Below are 16,849 nucleotides of genomic sequence, written 5' to 3'. Positions count from 1 at the left end.
GTGTGTGACATTGCCCCGGCGAAGGGCCGCACCCAGGTTTGCAGCATTGTCGCACACGGCCTTCCCTGGTTGCAGGTCCAGTGGAAACAACCATTCATGAAACTGGGTCTCCAGAGCTGACCACAACTCCTCAGCTGTGTGACTCACATTTCCCAGACATTTCAAAGTAAACACCGCCTGATGCCATTGAGCCCTGCTGCCAGCATAGTAAGGAGGTGTGCAGGATCCCTTCTGCACAGTTAGAAAGCAGGTGGCATTACCAGACAGGCTTTGGGTGCAGGTGGAGGACCGAGAGGAGGTTGAGGAGGCAGAAGCAGTGCAGGAACTTCTAGATAAAGAGGATTGATGTACAACTCGTGGGGATGGCAAGACTTGAACAGCAGCCCCTTGTCCTGCTGTCACCATAGTTACCCAGTGCCCAGTCAGCGATATGTAACGCCCCTGTCCAAGCCTACTCGCCCAAGTATCTGTGGTGAAATGCACCCTGTCACACACAGAGTTTCTCAAAGAAGCGGTGATGTTGTGTGCGACCTGCTGGTGGAGCGCAGGCACACCTTTCTTTGAGAAATAGTGCCGACTGGGCATCTGGTACTGGGGCACTACGACAGACATAAGGTCTCGAAAATCCTCTGTGTCCACCAGGCGGAAAGGCAGCATTTCTGTAGACAACAGCTTGCAGATGGTGAAATTCAACCTTTGCCATGGCTAGTAGGAAATGGTCTTTTACTTGTCCACATCTGAGGGACCGAGGGCTGGCTGTTGTGCTTAGACGGGGTTGAGTAGGGTGTCCCCGGCAAACTGCTGGTCTGTGAGGAAGATGCAGGCGGAAAAGTTAGGTTGCCTTGATCCAAAGGTGGTGCTCTCGATGTCGGAGAGCGCTCAACACCAGCTGGTGTTTCCACTTCCAAATGAAATGATGACCTGCCAATCACACTGGCTGTTGCGGGTAAAGAGGTAGCAGGTCTGCGTCCAAAAACATGTGTGACTGCTGTCCCCCCAGTCACATAGGATGAAGGGGCCGCGGATGCACAAGATGGGGCAGACGGTGGTTGGCCCGGCCCGCTAGGCCGCATTGTAGCACAGTGAGCTTCCCACTGCAACTTATGCTTCATATCCATGTGACAGTTCATGCATGAAGTACTCAAATTATGGATTTTTTGGCCTCTACTTAGCTTTTGGTGACAAATATTACAGATAACACGAGTTGGGTCATCCTTATCGATCTGAAAAAATGCCCAGGCTATGCAAGGCTTAGAGCCCATGCGACCTGAAGAGCCACTAAGACTTGTGTTCAGAGGCAGAGTTGTGGTTGAGGATGCAGTTGTTGATGTGCTTCCAGTACTCCGTCTCTGTCCAGGAAGGCGCAACCTAACTTCGTCGTCAATAGCATCTGTGACGCCCAGCTGCGCTTGGTATCACAGATCCTAGAAGAGTGCATTGATGGAATCCTCCACAAGAGGCCCCCATAAACATTCACACATCTCCACCTTCCACCTCAGACCAGCAGAGGGAGCCCATTAGGGATATAAATAGGGAAGGTGGAGCTAGGCAGTTCAGTTCCTCTGAAGAGTTCCTGCAATAGAGAAGCCTAAGAGAGGTCAGTCTGCAGTGGAGCTCAGTCTAGTCTAGAAAACTCAGTTAATAGTTCAGCAGTGGAGCACGAGGCTCCTGTTAGCTAGATTCAGGGAGCCCAGTTAGAGCTTAAGGTGTGCCAGCGCCATAAGATCGGTGAAGCGTGGCAAGCTGCCATTAGTGTGTATAGCCTAGTGGGTCTCTATGACCCAGTAAGGCATTACAGGAATCCCTGGAGAACTAAAAGTCCCAGGATCGCTAAGGTGCTGATACATAACAGAGCCAGGAGACGCTTAGGCCCCGCATACTGGGAACGTGAACTCCAAGACAAGGCCCTACCACAAGGTCAGCCAGAGCAGGACAGAGACAAAGTTAGGCCTAACTCCAGGCAGGTCAGAAACTTACTACGCAGAGGCAAGAAACAGGAGGCCCTACACCCGCTCATTGGGGAGGATCCTGATATGCACCCTTCACCCTACAGTGCTCCGGGATGTGCCTGAATTTCCACCAGTAAAAGGTACTGAAGTGACTACCATGTCCGTTCCCGTTCTGGCTCTGACCCAGCTGGGTCTCGCCTGTCCTGCATTCCCCCTGCATATGCTTTTCTGAGGCCTAGCTCCACCTGTGGGGAGCTATACCATCGAGCTGCCTTATCACCGACCTCAGTGGACTGCTGCAGCGCTGGTGCTTCTCACCAGATACCACAGTGGCGTCACAAACTCTTATAAAATTAACAATTATCCACCTTTTTAAAGAGTGACCCCAGGGTACTGGCCCGGGAGCCGATCACCGCGACATCCCAAAGGCCAGGCAAAGGCCCGGGTACTGAGTCATCCCCATCCCCTGGGCTAGTCACATCCTCCTCCACCTCCTCTGCTGACCTCATCGACTGGCTGACTGTGGGTTGACAGTAAGTGGGATCTCCAACCTCGTCATCATCACCCTGTGTGTTCTCACACCCGTCGTCCTCAGAGCCAACCACTTCCTGCCCTGACCGAAAAGTCAAGTTGTCGCTCCAATCAGGTATTTGAGTCTCATCATCGTCTTCATCATTGTCTCCACCAACAGGAGTTACAGTTTGGGAACGAGGGTCTACATTATGCTCAGAACCTTCTTCATCTGGTCCTGGATCCGACTCATAAAGATTCTGGGCATCAGTGCAGATCATTTCCTCGTCTGGATTAACAGAAGCTCTGGAGCAGACCTCCATTTCCCAGGCTATAGTATGAGTAAACAGCTGTGCAGACTCAACCATCTATGTTACCCCATACTCAGACGGGCAGCTGGAGACTTGGGAGCTGTGAGGAAGCAAGTGCGATTGGGGTGACACCTCTGATGACTGGAGTATTTGTGATGTTGAAGTTGAGGTGGAGGAGAGCCCACTTGAAGGAGCACTTGATATCTGTTGAAGCACCTGCTGTTTTTGTGCCTCATCTGGAATTTGTATCGATGGGAATGTCCATAAGAAAGGGATCGTATCACATTGTCCACGAAAAAAAGTAGACATCTTAGTTTGGCTGGAAGATGGTCTTTCTTCTGCAGATGTTACTCCTCCCCCACCGTGGGGGGGCTCGACCCACAAGCAGACAGGCACCAGTATTGGGAGAGGGGGGCTGGCCGTCAGGGTCCACCGCGGCTCTGGCACAAACCCGGCGACACGGAGGTCGCACGGGCAGGAACGGACTGGCCATTTCGGCTTCGCACTCCAGCGTAGTCCCTCTGCCCGCTCGCGCCCGTAACCTCAAAGGGATGCGCAAGCGGCTTTTCTTCCCAGGGCTGTTCCCCGCCCAGCAGGAACGTGGGGGAGCTCAGGTCGGCCTTCCACTGTACTCCCTTACCTCCCTCGCCCTCTTTCCGTCTTCCGTTCTCCATCTAACCCCTCGGCTCTGTGGTGTCCGCTCTCCCTCCAGCTCTCTCCTTCTCACAGGTGGACTACCGCGTGTATTCACACTGTGGTGAATCTTTTGGGCCCAGGCATAAGAAGTTGTCGAGGTAATGGATAATATGTGCCCCCTTAGAAACGTCCATTACAACCCATTCGAGGAAGCAACTAAACGCCTCAAATAGTGAGCAGGATCTGGACCACCACATGGGCAAACAGCAATCTATATAGTATGCTCCTTCCCAGAAGCAGCCCAATAGGTGGACACTATTCAAAGGCACAGGTAGTAAGTAACCGGAACGCCGCATCAATGTCTGTTTTGGCCATTAGGGTGACCCTTCCCAACTTCTTGATCCGCCTGATTGCCTTGTCAAAGGATGTACAGTATATACTACTGTACTTGGTTCCGCGTCGATGTTGTCGTTTACTGACCTACCCCTTGGATATGACAAATGGTGGATTAGTCCGAATGTATTGGGTTCCGCTTTTGGCACAACTCACAACGGGGATACCACTATGTCTTGTAAGGAAAGTGTTCTGAATGGAACCACCATTCTACCTAAAGATATTTCTCTTTTTAATTTTCTTGTCACGACGTCTGGGTGTTGGTATGCTGATTTTAGATTTTTACTCCAGCCTTTCTTGATTTTAGAAGGGCATGACATGCCTATATCTGTGTCTCCCCCTCCTTTTACTCCTCCATCTCTTTTCTTTTCGCATGACTATATGTACTTGTCACTTTTCCATGTCTTAGTTGTGTCTTCTGAGCAGTTTGTCAGCTTTTGGACACATTTGAAGTGTTTTCTATGTGTTTCCATGTGTTTTTGTTTGCCTGCCATTGGTTTTAATGGTGTTCGAAGGTGTTCGATGAACAGTTCAACGAACATACGGGTGTTCGACGAACCGAACCGAACTCGAACACTACGGGGGTGGCTCAACACTACTAAGCATCTCTGGGAACTCCTTCAAGATTGTTGGAAGACCATTTCCGGTGACTACCTCTTGACGCTCGTCAAGAGAATGCCAAGAGTGTGCAAAGCAGTCATCAAAGCAAAAGGTGGCTACTTTGAAGAACCTAGAATATAAGACATATTTTCAATTGTTTCACACTTTTTTGTTAAGTATATAATTCCACATGTGTTAATTCATAGTTTTGATGCCTTCAGTGTGAATGTATAATTTTCATTGTCATGAAAATACAGAAAAATCTTTAAATGAGAAGGTGTGTCCAAACTTTTGGTCTGTACTGTATGTCTGCAGCATTTAGCAATTTCAATTTTATAAGCAGCCCCCCACTTACCACGTGACATTTATAATACTGCTGGCTTTTTTTGGGGGGGAGCTAGCAGGCTCAAGGACTAGGGTGCTATCTATGCACTTCCTCACCTATATTTGAATATCCCAATTCATTATTGCATTTGCTCCTGGTTTTTGGTGAGTTTTTGGTGTTTTGATACATTTTTTTTTGTTTGTACCACAATGGTTTAATGCAGAAAAAATTTGCGCAAAATTTATGAACTGTTTGCGCCTTTTTGATGAATTTGATGGATTAAACGTCAGCGAATACTACAATTCAAAAGCAGAAAAGGGACTTAAAAAAAACCCTCGAAAATGATAAATTGTGCCCGAAATGTCTAAAAAAGGCAAAGACTAAAACCAATAATAAAATTAATAGTAATAATAAATAATAATAAAATGATTAACGTCACTGAATACTTATATTATTATCTAATATGTTAGCATATTCTAGCATACACTGTGTTGTACTAGTTAAAGGGCCACTCCGATAAATTTTTTAAATTTCCTCCTTCGTTAGCAATCATGGATGTATGTGTAATGAGCACAGATACTATATATACTTTATGCTCGCCATCTTCAGCCATTATCAGCAGAGCTCTGGTTCGTTCTGGCATCACTTGACCGCAGGATCATACAGTGTCTTCTATGTGAAGCTCCAGTTACTTTCTCAATGTAAGTCTATGAGATTCAGAGCAAAGCTCTCTTGTCTTATAGACTTACATTGAGAACATTTAAAAAGTGACTTCCGCTCCACAGAGCAGACAGTGTGTGATTCGGTAGGTGATAATTGCGATCAAGTGACTCCGTAACAGACTGGAGCGCCGCTGAAAACGTCAGAAGATTCCAACAGGTTAGGATATTGATTACATATGCACACATGTTTACTAACAAAAAAATTCACTGGAGTGTTCCTTTAAGGAACTGAAGGGGTGGAGCATGGCTCAGGAAGTCTCTCTTTGGTATTCTTTCATTTCCTGTGTCATGCCCCACCCCTTTCCTGCCCTATTTTAGGCAGAACCCAGTGTATAAGTTTTAACCTTTGTGTTAATTTCATGATTGACTTTGCTTTCAATTATTAGTTTGGTAAGAAAAAAAAATATAATAGTAAAGCTGATAAATGTATATATTCATATCACAAATATTCTAGTTAAACTGAGTAACATGTTATCAATTATAATAATTTATTTTGCATTTGAATTTAAAATCATTGGTAACATTTTTATGTATTAATTTTATACACATATACAAAAACTATTTTGTATGTGTGGACACGCCTGAGAATGGTGGTGGAGGTGGTGGCTCAGGAGGTTCAACCTGGGGGTAACTCACGGAAACATCTATTTGGCCTCGATAGCAACTTGACATGTTAAGGAAATGAATCAGATCTATAATTGATCATGTTTTATGTTGAGACAGTTGCATAATAAAATTATAAATGAGGGGAGCCATCCATAGGTTGATCCACATGACCCCGGTATAGAGCAGAATCTGTGTCATTTGTCAATGAATACGAATAGACAGGAGAGCATTCTACGAGCCATGCTTGTGTTAATAGCGCTCTTCCCAGTGATACATGGTCCTTGGTGGAGTATTGTTCAGGAGAAATAAACTTTAATGTGGTTGTAAAAGTAGAAATCAACCCTGTTGACCTTCATTTACACATGTGCCTCTGGCATTTCCCATGATCAGGAAACATGAAGCCCTCACACGGACAAGAACTGTTCTAAACTTGGCCCTCAAACCTTCCACGTTGACCTCTGTGTCTAAACAATCGTGTTGTAAAAAGTAGTGTCAATTTCATGAATATTTTACTATGACCTGTCACTTGGAGAGTGTACTCATATGCCATGTGTGAGGTGGTGTGTGGTTCTTGGTTGTCTCTTGGTTACTTATATTGCTTGTCTCATAAAACAACATCTTTTCAGATGGTAGTTGGCCCAACGATTAACACATCAACAAGACTTTGCTCCAAAAATCATACATGAAGCCTTGGAATACTTGGACGTTCTGACAGTGCAAGATTCTCTTTCATAGCTGGTGCTGTAAGATGAATATTAAAATGTGATTACTCATCTATGATGTCTACGTGACCCAAAATGGCATTTATAAAGTGTAGAATGTGAATGATTGGCAGAACATCATCACTTCCGGTAGCGAAGGGTCCAATGAATCAGCGGATTTGGACTGACAGATTATCCAATAGGCAAATAAAGCCATTTCCTTATGTTTATAAATGCATTACTCTTTGCCCACTTTTTAAAAAAAACCCTAAAAAACACAAAAATTTAATTTGATTAAGTACCATATTTTTTGGACTATAAGACCCATCGGACCATAAGACACAGAGGAGGAAAATAGAAAAAAAAATTAAATGTGGTCACGATGCACTGTTAAGGGGGAGCGGGTCTGCTGCTGACACTGGAATAGGGGTAATGTCCCCCAATTCTGATAATATCCCCCATCCTGGTAGATATGCCCCCCTTCCTATTATACGTGGCTCCCATCCCCATCCTGATATGCATGGCACCCCTCCATCCTGATATGTATGGCACCCCGCATCCTTATCCTGGTATGCATGGCACCCCTCATCCCTATCCTGGTATGCATGGCACCCCTCATCCCTATCCTGGTATGCATGGCACCCATCATCCTTACCCTGGTATGTGTGGCCCCCTCATCCTTACCCTGGTATGTATGGCCCCCTCATCCTTATCCTAGTATGCATGGTCCCCCTAATCCCCATCAGGCTGCACATAAAAATTAAACACTCCTACTCACCTTTCTTCCCTCTCCTCCAACGCTGCATCCTGTCTGCCTGCACTGATCTCTCTGACTCGCCCCCAGGGCCGTGGGGTACTCGGCAGCTGGGCCTCTGGTTAACGGGGGATATCACGGTGGCTGGCCCGGTCCGTGGCCCAGGGCGGTCACTCAAAAAGGGGAATATGAATAGGGGATTTGTCGTGATGCCACCTGTGGTGACTGGTGAGGATCACCATCGCTGCAACAGTCCTCTGAGGCAGATGTTAGGGCAGCTTGTGATGGGACGGCTCCCCACAGGTGGAGCAGGTCTCAGGGCAGTGAAGATAAATGGAGGTGCGCTGGGCGTTGTAGTGCAGGGAGGGAAATGGCGCCGGTGAAATAAAGGAACGGAGGCAGCTCAGTGCAATCATCCAAGATTTACTCACAGTTCTTAGACAGTCCACAGGTGCACTGTACTGGTGCAAGCCTCCCGCGTCGCACTGCGTTCACCGGGCAGGGGTTCAGTCCTTCCTCAGGCTGCTCGGGTGTACCTGGCAGAACCCCACTTTCTTATGTACCTTTCTAGACCGACTTCACGCTGGGTCTTATTCCCTCCTGCCCTGCGCTTCCCACTGTGAATCCTGTTCGGGTGCTGCGAGGTCCCCCCTGTCCGTCGGAGTTGCACAGACCTGCTTGACCTTACTTGGATTGAAGTGAGGGTTTGCCTTGTGGCTATAGAAGCCAGAAGCCTCCGGTTTTTCCAGCCGAGGCTTGAAGCTGCACAACTGGGCCAGGGGCCGGTCCCCTTCTTGCGGCCTAGATCCTCCTGACACTTGGCAGGTTCGGGGTGTACGGGTGCTGCCTGCACTCGCCGTACCCCCTAGGATCCCCTCTGCACAAATGCAGCTCACTCCCTGCTCACCTCCTGGGCCTCTGTCCTAGGCCCTTGTAGTGGAGCAGAGCTCCTATAGAGACTCTGCTCCCAGACTGTTCCTCTGAACTGTACTGTCCTGACTGACTCCCTTAAACTAAGATGGCTTCCATTTTTATATCTTTACTGTATGAGTGCTCCCCTAAACTACTTCCTCCACCCACACCCACTACTGGTTCCCCCTACCTTTGGTTCCCCCCACTCCAGCCAGGGTCAGGGCTCAGCACCTGCGCTCTGCATGTTGCCCCTCCAGCCTTCCTGGAGCAGTGTAGTGTTGGATGCAGGTGTTGGGGTTCCGTGCAGCAGTCCCTCCTTACCTGAGAGAAGGGAGACACCACACCTCTGGGTGAGGTGCAGTACCTCTGTGGCGACCGAACCCTCAGGGGCGCCACATCTCCATGTGAGCCGCGCATGATGTCACTGCCATGCGCGGCTCACAAGGAGAGATCAGCTGCCAGAAATCACTGCTCCCCACGCCGGGACTGTGTGCGTGGGGAGCAGTGACTTCATGCTCCTTAATAGCCGGCACACAGCGTAGCCGCAGTGGGCGTGGGGAGGGGGTGAATATTCATGCCCTTTAACAGCGGGCACACGCGATCGCCCGGCAGCAGCAGGAGCCGCGCTGCTGATACACTGTGTACGGCTATTAAGGAGCATGAATATTCAGTGCTCCCCACACCTATGGGCATGGGAAAGCAGTGAATATTCATTTTCTCTAGCAGCGATGACAGTGTAGGCTGCAGCAGGCGACTGCTGCCTCCTGTGCCCCGCTCCTCCGCCGCAACTGCTCCCGCCAGCACAGTAAATATATATATCTATATACCCCCCAGCAACATTCGGACTATAAGACGCACCCCCATTATCCTCCAAAATTTTGGAGGAAAAAAGTGCGTCATATAGTCCGAAAAATACGGTAAGTCCTAAAATCAATGTGCAACTCTCAGAGGTGAAAATGTGTAACTGGGCAGCTGGGTTTCCACCTACCATGTGCTATTTGTAACACTGATGTCTTCTTACATTTGAGAGGTGCCTTTGAGTTCCCTAAGGACCGGGTATGAGTGCTACCTTTGCACCCCTATAATTTTGACCTATTTTTGAATTTGCTGCTTAAAATTTTTCCATAGCCTATAAGATGGCAGATAACTCCACATGTTGTATGAATGAGTTGTTTAAAGGTGATATCCATGATTAGGAAAAATAGTTGCTCTATTCTAAAAACAGCGCAATGACTGTTCATAGGTTGTGTGTGGTATTGAAGCACAGCCCTATTTAAATGGGTTGTCCACTACTCAGACACCCCTTTGTAAATACTATATTCTCAGGTATGAAATAAAAATGAACAGATATTCACCTCCTGCAAAGGTTCCCAAGGCTCTCATGATATCTGCCACTTGAGTGCTGCAGCCAGTCAGTGGACGCTAATTGGCTTCAGTTCTCATTCCTCCTTTGGACTTCCAGGGGAAGTTTAAAGGGCTATTCACATCTCCAAGATCCTAGCTAATATGATTGTGTGATATTATTGTGCCACGTGAGCACTGCAGACAATCAGCTGGCTACTTCTCTTAGAAATGTGGTATAGTTCTTCTGATAAGCTATGTCACTTACTTCATGTGCAGGGCATTGCAATAGCTTATGTATCCATGTTTATGACCACTCATATAGTGACAGTTAATTGCTAGTAGTCATAACCATGGATACCTAAACTTCTGCAATGTCCTGCACATGAGGTAAGCGACATACAGTGGGGAAAAAAAAGTATTTAGTCAGCCACCAATTGTGCAAGTTCTCCCACTTAAAAAGATGAGAGAGGCCTGTAATTGACATCATAGGTCGACCTCAACTATGAGAGACAAAATGAGAAAACAAATCCTGAAAATCACATTGTCTGATTTGGAAAGAATTTTTTTTTCAAATTTTGGTGGAAAATAAGTATTTGGTCAATTACAAAAGTTCATCTCAATACTTTGTTATATATCCTTTGTTGGCAATGACAGAGGTCAAAGGTTTTCTGTAAGTCTTCACGAGGTTAGCACACACTGTTGCTGGTATGTTGGCCCATTCCTCCATGCAGATCTCCTCTAGAGCAGTGATGTTTTGGGGCTGTCACTGGGCAACACGGACTTTCAACTCCCTCCAAAGGTTTTCTATAGGATTTAGATCTGGAGACTGGCTAGGCCACTCCAGGACCTTGGAATGCTTTTTACGAAGCCACTCCTTCATTTCTCTGGCGGTGTGCTTGGGATCATTGTCATGCTGAAAGACCCAGCCATGTTTCATCTTCAATGCCCTTGCTGATGGAAGGAGGTTTGCACTCAAAATCTCACGATACATGGCCCCATTCATTCTTTCATGCACATGAATCAGTTGTCCTGGTCCCTTGGTAGAGAAACAGCCCCAAAGCATGATGTTGCCACCCCCATGCTTCACAGTAGGTATGGTGTTCTTTGGATGCAACTCAGCATTCTTTCTCCTCCAAACACGACGAGTTGTGTTTCTACCAAACAGTTCTACTTTGGTTTCATCTGACCATATGACATTCTCCCAAAACTCTTATGGATCATCCAAATGCTCTCTAGCAAAATTCAGACAGGTCCGGACATGTAATGGCTTAAGCAGGGGGACACGTCTGGCACTGCAGGATCTGACTCCCTGGCGGCGTAGTGTGTTACTGATAGTAGCTGTGTAACGTTGGTCCCAGCTCTCTGCAGGTCATTTACTAGGTCCCCCCGTGTGGTTCTGGGATTTTTGCTCACCGTTCTTGAGATCATTTTGACCCCATGGGGTGAGATCTTGTGTGGAGCACCAGTTCGAGGGAGATTATCAGTGGTCTTGTATGTCTTCCATTTTCTAATTATTGCTCCCACAGTTGATTTCTTCACACCAAGCTGCTTGCCTATTGCAGATTCAGTCTTCCCAGCCTGGTGCAGGACTACAATTTTGTTTCTGGTGTCCTTCGACAGCTCTTTGGTCTTCACCATAGTGGAGTTTGGAGTGTGACTGTATGAGGATGCGGACAGGTGTCTTTTATACAGATAACAAGTTCAAACAGGTGCCAGTACTACAGGTAATGAGTGGAGGACAGAGGAGCCTCTTAAAGAAGAAGTTACAGGTCTGTGAGAGCCAGAAATCTTGCTTGTTTGTAATTGACCAAAATACTTATTTTCCACCAAAATTTGAAAAAAATTTCTTTCCAAATCAGACAATGTGATTTTCAGGATTTGTTTTCTCATTTTGTCTCTCATAGTTGAGGTCGACCTATGATGTCAATTACAGGCCTCTCTCATCTTTTTAAGTGGGAGAACTTGCACAATTGGTGGCTGACTAAATACTTTTTTTCCCCACTGTAGCTAATCAGGAGAACTAGACTACATTTCTAATTGAATTTATTTGCAAATAGTATTATTATTACATCTACTACATATTGGGATAGGATCTTGGAGATGGGAATAAACCTTTAAGAGAAGTAGCCCACTGATTGTCTGCAGTGCTCACGTGGCACAACAATATCACACGATCCCTGGGAGATCTATCGCCAGAATGGGAGGTCAGTATCTATTTTTATTTTACACTGGGGAATGCAGTATGTCCATGTAGTGGACAACCCCATTAATTTGCAATTCCTATAACAACCCATGGACAGGCATGAAACTGTTTTTTTAAACAAAAAATCAAACAAAATAATAAAAAAAACAAAAAACAAAAACAAACGGCCGTTCTTTTATAACCCTGGACAATGAATATGAGACTTTTTGGTCAGGTTGGATAATGTGATGGGAAAATTAAAAGTTGCTCAAACTTTAATTTGTCATCTCTGGAAACATATGGATATCTCTAAACACAATGACTACACTATATGGCAACACATACATCATTTGTAAAAATGTGTTCATTTTTATGGCCTACACATGAAAATTATTTCAGCCAATAACTATATACTCAAAAAATAAAACTAAACATGTGTGCCTTTGAAACAAGTGCTTTAGAAGTTTATTTTTCTCCCGTTGGAATTCCACTTGCATGGCAAAAAGATTCCGAGCAGCTGTGTTTATCGCTCATATAGTAGCAGGTTCACTGTTTCCATGACGACGGCCTTATTCCGACAAAAACAATAATCCGCACTGTCATAAACACAAACAATATGAAGTGGAATACATTGTGGAATCTCAGCCCAAGAAACAATCCGTTAACCTTTGTTTATGGGATCTTTCTCGTATACACACGTCATCAAACAAGAAGATGCATCACCAAGGCAGGTCTACCGGGAGACGGAGGAGCAGATCGGCAATGGGACTTTGTTATTCTAGTTAGTAGTAAATGGAAATGAGCAACTCTGATTATTCTAAAACTGTTTTAGTTGATTTTATAATGCACAATATGGTGGGTGATATTTTTGACTAATGCAAGCCTCCATTACCAAGCCTAAAATTTGCTATTAGAGCAATAGAGCCAGAAGTGTCATCCAACTCTCTGTCCAGTTACCATGAAGTCAAGCCTTCTCATAGACCTACAGTGGGTACGGAAAGTATTCAGACCCCTTTAAATTTTTCACTCTTTGTTTCATTGCAGCCATTTGGTAAATTCTAAAAAGTATTATTTTTTTTCTCATTAAACACTGCACCCCATCTTGACTGAAAAAAAAACAGAAATGTAGACATTTTTGCAAATTTATTAAAAAAGAAAAACATGGTCATAAGCATTTAGACCCTTTGCTCAGTATTGAGTAGAAACACCCTTTTGAGCTAGTACAGCCATGAATCTTCTTGGGAATAATGCAACAAGTTTTCCACACCTGGATTTGGGGATCCTCTGCCATTCTTCCTTGCAGATCTTCTCCAGTTCCGTCAGGTTGGATGGTGAACGTTGGTGGACAGCCATTTTCAGGTCTCTCCAGAGATGCTCAATTGGGTTTAGGTCAGAGCTCTGGCTGGGCCAGTCAAGAAAGGTCACGGAGTTGTTCTGAAGCCACTCCTTTGTTATTTTAGCTGTGTGCTTAGGGTCATTGTATTGTTGGAAGGTGAACCATCGGCCACGTCTGAGGTCCAGAGCACTCTGGAAGAGGTTTTCATCCAGGATATCTCTGTACGTGGCTGCATTCATGTTTCCTTCAATTGCAACCAGTCGTCCTGTCCCTGCAGCTGAAAAACACCCCCATAGCATGATGTTGCCACCACCATGTTTCACTGTTGGGATTGTATTGGGCAGGCGATGAGCAGTGCCTGGTTTTCTCCACACATACCGCTTAGAATTATCACCAAAAAGTTCTATCTTCATCTCATCAGACCAGAGAATCTTATTTCTCATAGTCTGGGAGTCCTTCATGTGTTTTTGAGCAAATTCTATGAGGGCTTTCATATGTCTTGCACTGAGGAGAGGCTTCCATCGGGCCACTCTGCCATAAAGGCTCGACTGGTGGAGGGCTGCAGTGATAGTTGACTTTGTGGAACTTTCTCTCATCTCCCTACTGCATCTCTGGAGCTCAGCCACAGTGATCTTGGGGTTCTTATTTACCTCTTTCACCAAGGATCTTTTCCCATGGTTGCTTAGTTTGGCTGGACGGCCAGGTCTAGGAAGACTTCTGGTGGTCCCAAACTTCTTCCATTTAAAGATTATTGAGGCCACTGTGCTCTTAGGAACCTTGAGTAATGCAGAAATTCTTTTGTATCCTTGGCCAGATCTGTGCCTTGCCACAATTCCGTCTCTGAGCTCCTTGGGCAGTTCCTTTGAGCTCATGATTCTCATTTGGTCTGACATGCACTGTGAGCTGTGAGGTCTTATATAGACAGGTGTGTACCTTTCCAAATCAAGTCCTATCAGTTTAATTAAACACAGCTGGACTCCAATGAAGGAGTAGAACCATCTCAAGGAGGATCACAAGGAAATGGACAGCATGTGACTTAAATATGAGTGTCTGCGCAAAGGGTCTGAATACTTATGACCATGTGATGTTTCAGTTTTTCTTTTTTAATAAATTTGCAAAAATTTCTACATTTCTGTTTTTTTTCAGTCAAGATGGGGTGCGGAGAGTACTTTAATGAGAAAAAAAATGAACTTTTTAGAATTTACTAAATGGCTGCAATGAAATCAAGGGTGAAAATTTTAAAGGGGTCTGAATACTTTCCGTACCCACTGTATTACATCTGACAAAACTGGTCAATAGTTTGTTAATCTAATGTGTATAAAGCCCACCATAGATTTAAGAGAGCTGTTGTTCGGATGGCGGGCTATTTCAATTGGCTGAGTGTTCTTGTGTTTTCTATGAGAAAGTCACTGCCAGGCTCCTCTGGTGGCAGCTTATCTTCCAGAAAAGGATTGGCAGTCCGAAATAGGACATAACTGATCCTTAACTTCCCCGACGTCTTTTGGAGCTCCATACACATCAGACTGTTGACCGATCCCATCAATGGTAGTCCTTTAGATCACAAAGCATCTGGCTCTTCACTAGGCTGTCTCCATCAGTCTCTTAGACATTTTATGGTGTAGCCACTTGCATGCTTGACCAAAGCTCCGTTCAGACTCCTCCTTATTGTTCAATAAGGGCTCAGCACACCTATTCTAATGATGGTGGGGACTTGCCTGTATTACGTATCCTGTGATAAAAATTATCATTGATGATAAAACATCTTGAATTTATGCATATGGTTGCCTTCACTGTTGTGGTCATAATATATAAATCATGAAGGGATCTGGATTAGAAAAGGGTAAGAAGGACTCCTCGTTGATATCAGGAGAAATTATGGAAGATAATTCCCAGTCCATGGCTATTTGGTGGTACATAAAATATAATTTTTATTTATTTTATTGACCCTACAAGGTTAAAAAATGTTTACACTACATATCAATCACTTAGCAACACATAGAAGGGTACAAGCAAAATTAAGCTAAAAATGGCTAAGCAAAAAACAGGTACTATGGAGAGAGAACCCTGCCCACGAGGGCTTCCAATCTATGAGGGAACGGGAAAGAAGACATTCAGTGAGGGTAAAAGCTGCTGATGTGATAGTGTGGTGGCAGTAAGGTTATTGTAGGTTGTAGGTTTTCTTGAAGAGGTGGGTTTTCAGGTTGCATTTGGAGACCTCAAAAGTCAGGGATAGTCTGATGGGTCAGGTCAATAAGTTACAGAATATAGGAGAAGCACAGGAGAAATCTTACAGATTGTCAGGTGAGGAGAAAACAAGAGAAGAACTCAGAAGAAAATCTTGAGAGGACGGGAGATTTCATGTGAAGAGGTATCGGGAGATTAGGTCAGAGATGTATGGAGGGCACAAGTTATGGAGGGTCTTGTAAGTCATTAGTCATTCTCTGGGCAATGGGTAACCAGTGGAGGGATAGGCTAAGGGGAATGGCAATAGAGTAACGAGAGGAGAGGTGTATTCTTTGGGGAACAAAGTTAAGGATAGATTGTAAGGGTGTGAGAGTATGAGATGGAAGACCACAGAAGAGGATATTGCAGTAGTCCAAAGAGTTTTGTTAGACTAACAAAAGGGAATTTCAGTGGTTAAGCATAAGCAATAAAATCACTGAATATGCCTTGCTCCAACCAATTTTACTTATATTTAGCCTGGGGGGTGTATTCATCAGACTAAGAGCACAGTGTGAATCAAGAAGAAGTTGAGAGATCATACATCAAACTTAACGAGAGTTTGAAGACTACATGGTGATGCACAAAAACACCAGCTGTTACTCCCCAAGTACAGAATCTTTGGTGCTACATGAAATTATTCATCAAGATGTATCTACTCCCAGTTTTATGTGCATAGACTACACCAGGGTGAAACATACTGTATATACCATTGGGGCTGAATGTCTATAGATGTTTGAAGGTTCTCAAACTCTTAGGACCTCCTTAAAAATCATGACTTTGTTTGGATCCACGGATTGTAAAACTCAGAAGCTACTATGTAACAGAAAAGAAAAATTCCCAGTAATTAAATAAAAAAAAAATCAATTCATAAATGTTTTTTTAAATTATTGATGGCTTGCTCTTGGTTTCCAACTTTGAACCCTAGAAATTGTAATTCCCTTGATAGTCAAAAAATTAGTGAAAAAGTTACACACTTACAAAATCTTTCTATTTGCGCAGCTCTGATGGGAGACTCAGAATCAGTGGAGCCGTATAAAAATTCATGTGTATTGATGTGAACTTTGTAAGAAACTCCTCAGCTTTCCAAGAACGTTTGCATAAAGTTTGCCTTGGCTGCGATACATGAGCTACACAACTCTGTCAAGTTGAGTGATAAACTTTTTGTTAATATGCAACATTTTCCCCCAAACGTGCAAAGACATTCCCAGGCCGCTATCCAGAGACATACTGTAAATGACTTGAGGCTGGAGTTTGTAGCACTGAGAACTAAACGAGAAGGGGTATAAAAACAATAGAATGCAATAAACAGAATAGTAAACAGCATAACTGAGGCTAGTCATTCTTA

Source organism: Phyllobates terribilis, unplaced genomic scaffold (assembly GCF_046119375.1).
Source record: "Phyllobates terribilis strain yellow unplaced genomic scaffold, ASM4611937v1 Scaffold_3__8_contigs__length_932513732, whole genome shotgun sequence".
NCBI lineage: Eukaryota > Metazoa > Chordata > Amphibia > Anura > Dendrobatidae > Phyllobates > Phyllobates terribilis.
This window is presented reverse-complemented; position numbering follows the sequence as displayed.